General features: G+C 52.9%; 1 long non-coding RNA gene across 1 annotated transcript; it reads left to right on the top strand.

The window, feature by feature from the left end:
• Positions 1 to 7,459: 7,459 nt before the first annotated feature.
• On the top strand, positions 7,460 to 8,691 carry LOC132648641 (uncharacterized). Its single transcript, XR_009587074.1, has 3 exons — positions 7,460 to 7,636; positions 8,075 to 8,291; positions 8,420 to 8,691. It is a non-coding gene; the product is annotated as an uncharacterized LOC132648641 (long non-coding RNA).
• Positions 8,692 to 10,126: the final 1,435 nt, after the last annotated feature.

Genomic DNA, 10,126 nt, shown 5'->3' with positions numbered 1-10,126 from the left:
AGCCCACAGGACAAGGCTGGGACTGCCCCCTTTGGCCTGTGGCAGGGCTGGGTGGGTGTTGCCTTGCCAAAGTCAACACAGCGTTGATATAAATTACCAGCGTGTCTAATTGCTTATGGAGCTCTGGAGTGACTGTGGCATGAATGGCTGGTGATTCAGGGCCACATGAACTCACCAAAATGTCCCATTACAGAGATTTATGCTCATCCTTAAATATTGGAGATTAATTTTTTTGAAAACATCTATAAAATAAGAGATTTATACCTAAAACAATACCATACACAGCGACAGGAAGGAATAAGAGTCAATTTATTCACATATTAGTCAAAAACTCAATTTCATACGTTGCATAGAAAAATTAAAATCCTTTCAGCATTTTATTACAAATTATGCATTCTCCATATATGGAGATAAATAATTGATAGTATTACAAATACTTAATCTAGAAAATATTTATTAGGAACAGACAACTCATTTTTTAATGTGTTTTGTTGAGGATGATATTGCACACTTTAAAAAATTAATGACAATTTTTTTTTGCAAGAAAAAGAATAAACACCCTAATTCTTTTGTTTAGTCTCTTGTCCAGGCCCAGGAAATAAGCTGGGCAGAAGGACATCCACACCGTTGCCGTTGGCCTCAGCCGAGCTGAGCTGATGGGCTCTGGGACCTGGCTCACTGCCAGCCCCTTGGCTGCAGCCTGGGAGAGGACCGACGTATTTTCTTCTTCAGACTCTCTGTGGCTTGCAATTTTAGAATAAGTGTTTCTGATTTAATCTCTGAGAAGGCACCAGGCAATCTGACTCGTGCATGTGCTGGAAGAGCCAAGAAATCAGTGCTCAACAACTCCTAGCCCAGAGTGCTGTGGGCTGCGGGTGATCAGGGCAGGGTCGGCCTGCACGTCAGAGACAGGTAGCCCTGCTTTACCTTTGGTGGCCTTATGGGGAGGCTCTCAGCCTCCTCCTCAAATGTGTCCATGCCCTGGGAGCACCCATGCCGCCCATGCCAGGCCTGGCATGAGGGAGGTTGAAGAGCCAACTGGGCTCTCTTCACCTCACTCCCTTTACTCCTATGCCATGCTTTGGAGTGGGCCTTTCCCTGCTCCCGCGCTCTGTGCTGTGTGTATTGGTGTCTGGGCTGGCAGTTAGGGGGGCCCAATGGCAGTGCCTCGTTGTCCCACACCAGCTTACCCAGGGGAGCACCTGGGACTGAAGAAACAACTGCCATGTTTATTAAAATATAAATTTTGTGCCTAACAGAACTGCTGCTTCTATACATAGAAAGAAATGTTTAAAATAAAAACCAAAACAGTTTTCAAAGGCACCGTGGCATTAATTATTCATCTTTCACTAATGAAAACACGCCTTTGCAGGCGGCAGGCTCCTTCTTCTCCACATGGGAGCCTCTGGGCTCCCGGGAAGCCTGGCTCAGAGAAGGGTGGAGGGGGAACTTGGGTAAAGAGGTCTCTGTATGGTAGGACCCGGGTGGGGGTAGGTGGCTTTGAGTTCCAGTGTCCCTTGAGTGAGGTGGGAGCCGCCACATTGCCCTCCTGTGGCTACTCAGTGAGTGCGGGTACAGCATCTGCCCTGAGGTGAGTGTACCCACCAGAGGCTGTTTCAGAGCGTTGGATCCAGTAGGGGTGAAGGAGATGCCTGGCCTGCAAGAGGACCAGTAGACACTGGTCACAGACAGGACAGGGGAGGAAGGGCTGTGAGGGGCTGTCTGAAAGGGCAGGACAGGAAAGGGACAAAGGCTTCTGTTCTGACCAGACCTTTCAGTACAGGAGTCAGGTCGGTGACACACCTCTGGGATGACCATTTCCTCACATCCTCTTGGCCCAAAAGTTCTATCCCAACCTGAGGGCTTGCTGACCTAGACCAGGCAGTTACTTCTCAGGATCACTTCTATAGGGCTCAAGTGTACAGGAACTGGCTGGCCCCAGCGCAGATCCCTGCCCCCAAAAGGGCTTTTCTGAGTGAACATCCTTCTGGCAAGCTCCAAGTTCTGCCTCAGACTCCATTTCTGTGTCCAGTGACATCTCCTGTTAGTCAGGAGGATGAGCCACCTCCAAATCAGGGCTTCCAAGCAACAGAGAAAGACCCCAGACTAACTCAGGAATCTAAGTCACTGGATTCCTAGAAATTCCAGAATCTACTCGGTTTGGAGTGGAGGGAGCCTCTAGGACTTGCTCAAGTTCATTCGTGGTATGTCCCACTCCTCCCCAACCCTAAGGCTCAAACCACACACACACACACAATGCTGGCCTTAGAGGGCTGGCAGGGCCAGTCTTAAAGTGCTTAAGGAGCAGCAGCAGGTGCTTCTAAGACCCTCTGGGTCCCCTCCCCTCAGACCCTACGTCATCCCTGGCCAACCATGAGCAGATTCATCTGGCCACTGATGTCCCAACCTGGTGCTCTATCATCCTGACTGTAAGGCTGGGGCTAGGGCTGCAGGGCTCCCTACCTGCAAGATGCTAAACCTCTGATTCTTGTGCCTGGGGCAGTTCCAGGTTTGGGCATCATTCATTCATTCACTCACTCACTCACTCATTCATTCACTTATTTCTATACTTATTCATTTACATACACTCCCCAACATCCCAGACATACTGGCAAGTGGGTCTCCTGGGGAGGAAAGATGCCGAGCCCATCAGTCATCCTCAGCTCAGGGGCCTGGGGAGCAAGAGGGAGCCTCTCTGATCTGCACTGACAGCCAAGGGTGGGGGTGCAGGTGGTATCCAGGGCAACGGATCCCCTGGGAAGAAGATGAGCTGTGCCCTCAGGCAACAGCAGCAAGAAGGGCCCCAGGAAGGGGCTTTTGAAGCGATGTCTGACTGTGGGGTGAGGGGCAGAGAAGGACCACTCTGGGTAGTAGCCGAACAAAAGGGGAGGTCTTCCTGGGATAGTGAAGTATCCCTTGTCATGGCCTCCTGGGCTAGTGCCTGCCAGGATGTAGATACAGCCTGGATTTCCACCAGCTTCTGTCAGGACCTGAGCTCATGGTCCTTGCCAGGTGTCTCTTGGGAGGGAAAGCAGACAGGAGGGGCCTGGCCATGTGATGGTCCAGCAGAGCTCACTCGGAAGACATGTAGGGCTAGGCTGCTCCCCTTGTCTCCCCTACCCACTAGGAGGTCTGACCTCTCTGGAAGCACCCCTCAGCCTGGTATGGATTTCCTGTCTTTCTGAGCCTGCTGCGCCAGCCAGGCAATGGAGCTGAGATATTGGCCAGACCCGGGTGAGGATGGAGGCTGTGTGGACCCACCCCCATAGTTCTTCTCTTCCTGGATGCCATTTGGACTCCTGGGCATAGTTCGTTGAATGTGGTCTTCTCTACAGCAGAGGCATCTGTTTAGCCCGAACCCCACCCTTCACCACAGGCTAGGGTCCTCTATTCAGCTCCAGGATAGGAGACCAATGACCAAGCCCTTTTCAAAGCCAGAGTGACAGGAGTGTAATCTCTGAGCTCAACTGGTGTGTCAGGTACAAATGTCCTCCCTCACAGGCAGTGGGATGAGGGGTGCTGGCCGTCTAGTCAGATGAGAGAGGTACACGTCTTCCTATATCTTCCACTGGTTCTGAGTCGGATGAAGACAGCTGTGTGGCTTTCTGGGTGGGAAAGGGGAATACGCTGGGCAGAAGGGAAAGCCTGGATGAGAGGCCAATATGGAGATGGCGGTGCAGAGGTGAGCTCAGAAAGCTAGACACGGGGAATAGCAGGCAGTTGTGCACACATGTGATCCCATGCTCACAGGCGTACACATTTGCACACAACTGTAGCATGCTCTTAGACACGTGTATCCATAGGCTTCAAAGCAGCATAAATTGATACATGTGTGAATACATACGTACATAAAAGCAGCTCGCTCACAGACATGCTGCATGTATGCAAAGCCAGAGCGCACACCATACATGCCATAATGAACACATGTGCCTACACATATGCACTTAGAACACGATGTGGAGCCCACAGCAGAGGCGTTAGATGACTAGAGCTGGCTGTGGGGCACTAACAGATTGGTTCCTGGTAGAGGAGCCTGACTCGTCTTCTCTAGAGCCAAAAGCGTGGCCACCACTCCCTGGTCCTGGGAAGGCGTCTGTGAGGTCCCTCAGTGCCGTTGGCAGGAGCTGTGGGATGAAATGGGGCTCTGTGGAGTGGGCTTCAAGGCAGAGCTTGGCTGGGGGCCCCCCGCTCTAAAAGCACCCTCACATCCCACAGTGCTGAGACATGGGCCCAGACCCTTGAGCTGCGAGCTGCAACTAGAAGATGGGGTTCCAGGAAGGGACTGGGTGGGACCCGTCATGCCCTGGAGGAAAAAAAAACACATGACCCTCTATTTCCAGACTATTATCTCTAAGCCTGTGGTCTTCATAGCTGTCCACGCTGGCAGAGCTCAGGGCCCTCTAGCATGGTGTGGGAACTCCTGGAGTGCAGCCTCCAGCTGTACTGAGGAGGAAACTGCTCTGCTGTTAAGACAATTTATTTTACTCTTCAAGAAATGACTCGCTGTTTACAGTCAGTGAGGGAGCACCTCTGGGTTGGTGGACACAGCCAGCCCTTGGTTGCCGGTGAGGAAGGGCCATCTTGTGCCAGTGTAGGCAATGCAGGCTACTGGGGCAGGGCCACATCAGCCTCTATCACTGGCACTCTGGGATCAGCAGTTTGCAAACTAAGATGATGTTTGTGAAGATGCAGCAGAGAGCTGGGGCAGCAGGGTGAGAGGAGCTGTGAGAAGGGAGTGGCGGAGGAAATGCTGAGATGTAAGGAGGGCCTTGTAGGAAGGGACTGAGGGAGCACGTAGAAAGGACAGGGAGGAACTAGGTGGAGAAAGTCCAGAGGGAGGTGCTGGGGCTGGCACACGCCTTTAATGCCAGCACTCAGGAGGCAGAGGCAGATGGATCTCTACGTTTGAGCTCAGTCTGGTCTTCAAAGCAAGTTCAGGACAGCCAAGGCTACACAGAGAAACCCTGCTCGAAAACCCAAATCCAAAATCCACAAAATAAAAACAAACGAACAAACAAATACAAGGAATGGCACAGCGCTGTACAACAAAGAACACTGAGGCCCAGGTCAGTGCTCACAGGGGCTCTCCTGCAACTCTTGAAACTAGGGGGCAGTTTGTAGGAAGAACTTCCAGGAGGGGAGTTCAAAGGTCTGGAGTGTGGGGGCAGAGGAAGAGACCTCAGGATACCTCTGAGATCCAAAGGCCCCAGCCTGCTGCAGAACTCCAGAGGGGCTGAAGGTGACCAGTTAACATAGTTGCTTGTGTCCTTGGCCCCTATGCCCTCAGAAGTCTTGAACTTCAGAGGAGGTTGAGGCCAGGAAGCAAGGTTTGGCTTGGGGGTGTCATCCAGGCATGGATGGGCTGGGTGACCTGGGCCAGAGTACCCAAAGACTTTCTAAGGGATTCTTTGAGGTCAGAAAGACTGGGCAAGGCACAGACTGGCCAGAGATTCCCTGTGGACTCCCACCGTTAAGATTCCAGCTTCGGGGGCTGGAGAGATGGCTCAGAGGTTCAGAGCACTGGCTGCTCTTCCAGAGGTCCTGAGTTCAATTCCCAGCAACCACATGGTGGCTCACAACCATCTATAAATGAGATCTGCTGCCTTCTTCTGGCATATAGGCATAAAAGTTGGCAGAACACTGTATAAGTAATAAATAAATCGTTTAAAAAAAAAAGAATCCAGCTGCTTTCCAGCTATCATATCTCCTAGAAGTCCTGGCCAGGCCACCATGATGACTTTTAAAAAGGTCCTGGGACCTGAGCCTGGAGGTTGAAATGATAGAACCAGGGCCTTCAGCTACTTGTTGCCTTAAGGCCCAACTTTCTGATAAAAAGAAGTCAGGTGTCTCCCTGCTTTGGATGCAAGAGGCAGAAACTGCTGGGCAGGACTGCTGCAGGTCCCTTGGCCTGTCACACTTCCTGGGCACATGTGTCTGATCCCCAGGAGGCCCACAGGAGTTAGAAAGAAAAAGGCTGGGCTTCTGTGCGTCCCTGCAGCACAGCTGTCCCCTCTGTGAGTCCCAGATTCCTTGTAAATGCTTATGACCACAGCTGGTCCCTTCCTGCCGCGTCACACGGTGTCCATCCCCAGGATGGCTATTTCTGAATGATTTTGTCCCTAATCCCAGCAGGGGTCTCACCTCTCAGGTAGGAGCCTTATTTCTAGGCTCTTTGTCACTGCGCTGTAGGGCCAGAATGGGGTCACTGCCCACTTCCAGAGTCTGACTGGATGTGACTGCCCCTCCAGGACAGGCCTGCCCTTCTCTAAAGCCCACAGCTTGAGGAAGGTACTGTCCAGTAGGCTGGGATTTGCCAGTTTTAGCAGCAGCTTCTAATTCTAACACCAAACAGTGACAGTGCATCACACAGTGGAAAAGATGCTTGAGGCTGCAGGGACTCCGCTGCCTGAGCCTTCTGGTAACAAGGACCCCAGGAATAGGTGGGATGCCGCCAGAGAAGATGGCCAGAGCTGATGAACACTCCCAGGCCTTAGCACGGCTGATCAGAGCCCGGTAGGCTGCTGGGAGTAGGCTGACCTAGATGGGAGGGTGCAAAGTGGGGCCTGTCCTTTTACTCACCTTATGGACTCAGAGGTGAGGAGCAACAGGATCTATAGAGGACAAGAAATCCTGACAAGAGATTGATTTCTGGAGTTAGCACAGCAAAGGAATGCCTTCTCAAGCAGCTAGGTACCATGGAGGAACTGGGAGGCATCATAGAGCCTGAGTGAGGGTCCCTGGGCTGACGGTCCAGGCTGGGTTTAGTACAGGTTGCTTAGGAACAGCCGGAAGTTGTATATGAAAAGGCCTGTGTAAGAATAAGGTCTGGCCAGGGGACACATGCTGGGGGAACCCCAAAATATATCAAATGTGTTGAAATTGGGCTGGTTTCATGGCTTTTAGTGTGTGCTGCTCTCCAGAGGACATGGGTTTGGTTCCCAGAATGCAGCTGCAGCTTACAGCTACCTCTAATTTCTGGCGTCCTTGGCCACCTGTATTTACACACACACACACACACACACACACACACACACACACACACACACACTCACATGCACACACACATAAATCTTTAAAACTATGTTAAACTCTCAACCTAGAGAGACGAGAAGCTTGGCAACAGGGAGGCTGGTGCTGGAACTGCCTAACATGGCAGGTGCCTGGTCCCAGCCCTGCCCCTGCCCTTTATGGATTGTGATTAGAGCTCAGTTTCCTCGAACCCTGGGTCCCAGGGCTTAACAAGCATATGAGCTCCGGTCTCTGTCCTTGAGGATTTCAGGGAGTCTGTCACTATCATCTCCTATTAAAGGGGTAAGAATCGCGTCTTAGGGAGGAGACATGGACACCGGGAAAGCTAGCAGCAGATGGCCAGCTAGATGGAACAGTCTCTATCTGGACTGTACCTTTCCTCTTGGCCTTGTAATCTCTCTGAGCACTGCTGAATGAGTCCGAAGCCAGTGGTCCAACCGTACACAGCATAGGAGCCACCCAGGGCACTGGCTTAGGGCCAGACCTCCAACAAAGCAGGCTAGACACATGTGCTAACAGGAACCAGAGACTGTGTGGACCACGTGGGCTGAGTTGGGAGAAGGCAGTCTGGAGGAAGCCGCCTTGTGGAGCCCCACAGCTTCCGAAGGTAGGTGATCTGGGCCCCTCGAATCCTGCCACGGTGGCTCAGTCCATGATGACAACACATACTGGCTTGGTCCCGTGTTGACTAGCTGGGGCTGGACTCTGAGTCTGGGGAACTGCAGGGCCTGGCCAAGCCTTGGCCTGAGCTAGTGAGGTCATGTCCATCTGCCGTCCCCATCTGCCCAGGAGCAATCCTCACTGTACCTACTGGAGGGCTCCCAGGGCTGGGAGCTGTTTCCAGCTCCAGCCTCTCTAGAACCGCCAGGATTCAAAGAGTAGATTGTGCCAACGTCAACAGAATGTGAATGAGAACAAGACAGCGCGTGGTGCTCTGTCAGGGAGAATGCCCAATTAGGAGGGTAGCTGTGGGGGCAGGGCGTCTGGGCCTATGACACAGGAAGTGCTTGGGTCCAGGAAGATTACACACAGCCGTCGCCCACAGGCTGCGGTGCTTGGGTACCACTGCACCATGATGACAAGGGTGACCCAGGAGGCATGCTGGCAGGACGCAGCACAGAGAAACCAGGCCGTCCAGCAACATCAGAGCCGCCAGAAGTGCACACGGCAACCAGGCCTTACCTCGAGCCCTGAGGAAAAGCACGTGGATGGGTGTTAAGACCCACCTGGTGCACATCATGACAGGCTCTGCCATAGTCCAGGTAACCATGTGGGTCTAGGGTACAAGTTTACCATATAGAAATTTGGGGTGGCATGCTGTGTCTGATGTCCTAGGAGGCCTGGGAGTCCCTCAACTCACACACCCCAATTATTTTCATTCTCTTTCCAGGCTGAGTGTGCAGAGGAGAAATGGTATACGGCCTGCAGCCTGGGACCTAGAAGGGAGACGTCAAGACAGATCTCGCTCGGTGACTAATCTTCCCTTCTGCCAGTTTAGCTCTCTAGAACTATCTGAAGATGCGGGGTAGTGAGGTGGGGGAAGGAAGCTGCTCAGACATTGCCTGACCCCAGACTCTGTCTTCCCCTACCAGAGCTGCTCCCCATGAGGAGGGTTCAGCATGGGTCCCAGGAAGCAGGCTATGGGGCTCCAATAAACAGGACAGACCATAGTACCCTGTGGACCTCCTCTTCCCTAGGGATTAACTGGTCTGGGCCAAATGTCCCCAGGGTGCTAGCAAATAGCCAGCAGAGCTGCTGGGGAGTGTGGCCCTGAAGGACACGGCAAATTCTACAAGTGGCTACATGTAAAGATTCTATACGGTAGTTGCATGCCTGGGTCCCTCTAGGTTGGAGTCAGCTATAGAGAGGCAGTGGTATTGAGCAGAGACAAGGGCCAAAGTTAAGGGCCCTTGTAGAGCCAGGCACAGTGCTGCATGCCTGTAATCCCAGCATTCACAGAGGAAGAGGCAGGTGGATCTCTGTGAGTTCGAGGCCAGCCTGGTCTACAAATCGAGACTAGGACAGCCAAGGCTACACAGAGAAACCCTGTCTCAAAAAAAAAAAAAGATAGGGAGAGCACTTGTGGACAGTAGGGTTTGAGGGGCAGAGGTGTCTGCGGCTCCCAGTCAGGGGTCATATCTGTAGGAGAGAGCCTGGTGGATATCCTCTGGCTGCTCTGAAGCTTCTCCCCGGGTTATCTGCCAGAATGATGGCAGAGCCAGAACTGGGTGCTTCCTGCCTCTTTGGACAGCCGGCCCCAGCTTCCAGCCTGGGCTGTGCTCTCCAGGCAAAAGCACAGGCAGGACACCCTGCTAGGTGCTGCTGGCAATGAGACACAGACAAGGGGTAGGGTGGAAGAAAGAGGGTAGCTGACAGCCGGGGGCAGTGAGTGTAGACCTCATGGGTTGTGGGAGTCCACCAAGGAGATTCCTGCCACAGGGCGTCTCCTCCACAGGCTCCAGAAGAGCAGGTCCTCACTCCTGACTCTGCCCTATTGCAGGGTCTGTCCAATAAACTGGGCCTACCCCACTGCTAATGTAGCACCCTTTCCCCACATCACACCCTGGGGCCACCCTACTCCAGAACTAGGCTTGGCTCCTCCTAGTCCTGGAGTCCTCATTTGGGTGTGGATCCTGGGCAGCCGAGGGAGGTGAGGGACTGAAGGCTGCTGAAGAGCAGCAACACCTGGAGTCCCTGTGGTGGGGGACAGCCAAGGCAGGAGGGAACGGAAGACAAGATGGTATTGCGGAAGGTCCAGGTACCACGAAGGCTCAGGGAAGGATGGGGTGGACCTCTCCAGATAACTCCAACAAACCCCGGCTTTGTCCACCTAAGGCTATGTTACTGACAAGGGGGCACAGTGCGCCATTTACTGTTTGAGCCAGGGGACTCACAAAGCTGTGTTCTCTCATGGTAAGTGGGGAGGGACTAGGGACCAGTGTGATGGGTCAGAGTGTCTGAGTCCTGCCCCGTCCATTCCCCTTTATACTGCCCAGCCCCAAGCTGTCCTTTCCCAGTGTTGATACAGCCCTATCCGCAGCTGCAATGGGCCTTCTCATAGTGTCACTGCTTTCCATTGACTTTGTAAGGAAAATCC

This window comes from Meriones unguiculatus, chromosome 17 (genome assembly GCF_030254825.1).
Source record: "Meriones unguiculatus strain TT.TT164.6M chromosome 17, Bangor_MerUng_6.1, whole genome shotgun sequence".
Taxonomy (NCBI): domain Eukaryota; kingdom Metazoa; phylum Chordata; class Mammalia; order Rodentia; family Muridae; genus Meriones; species Meriones unguiculatus.
This window is presented reverse-complemented; position numbering and strand designations above follow the sequence as displayed.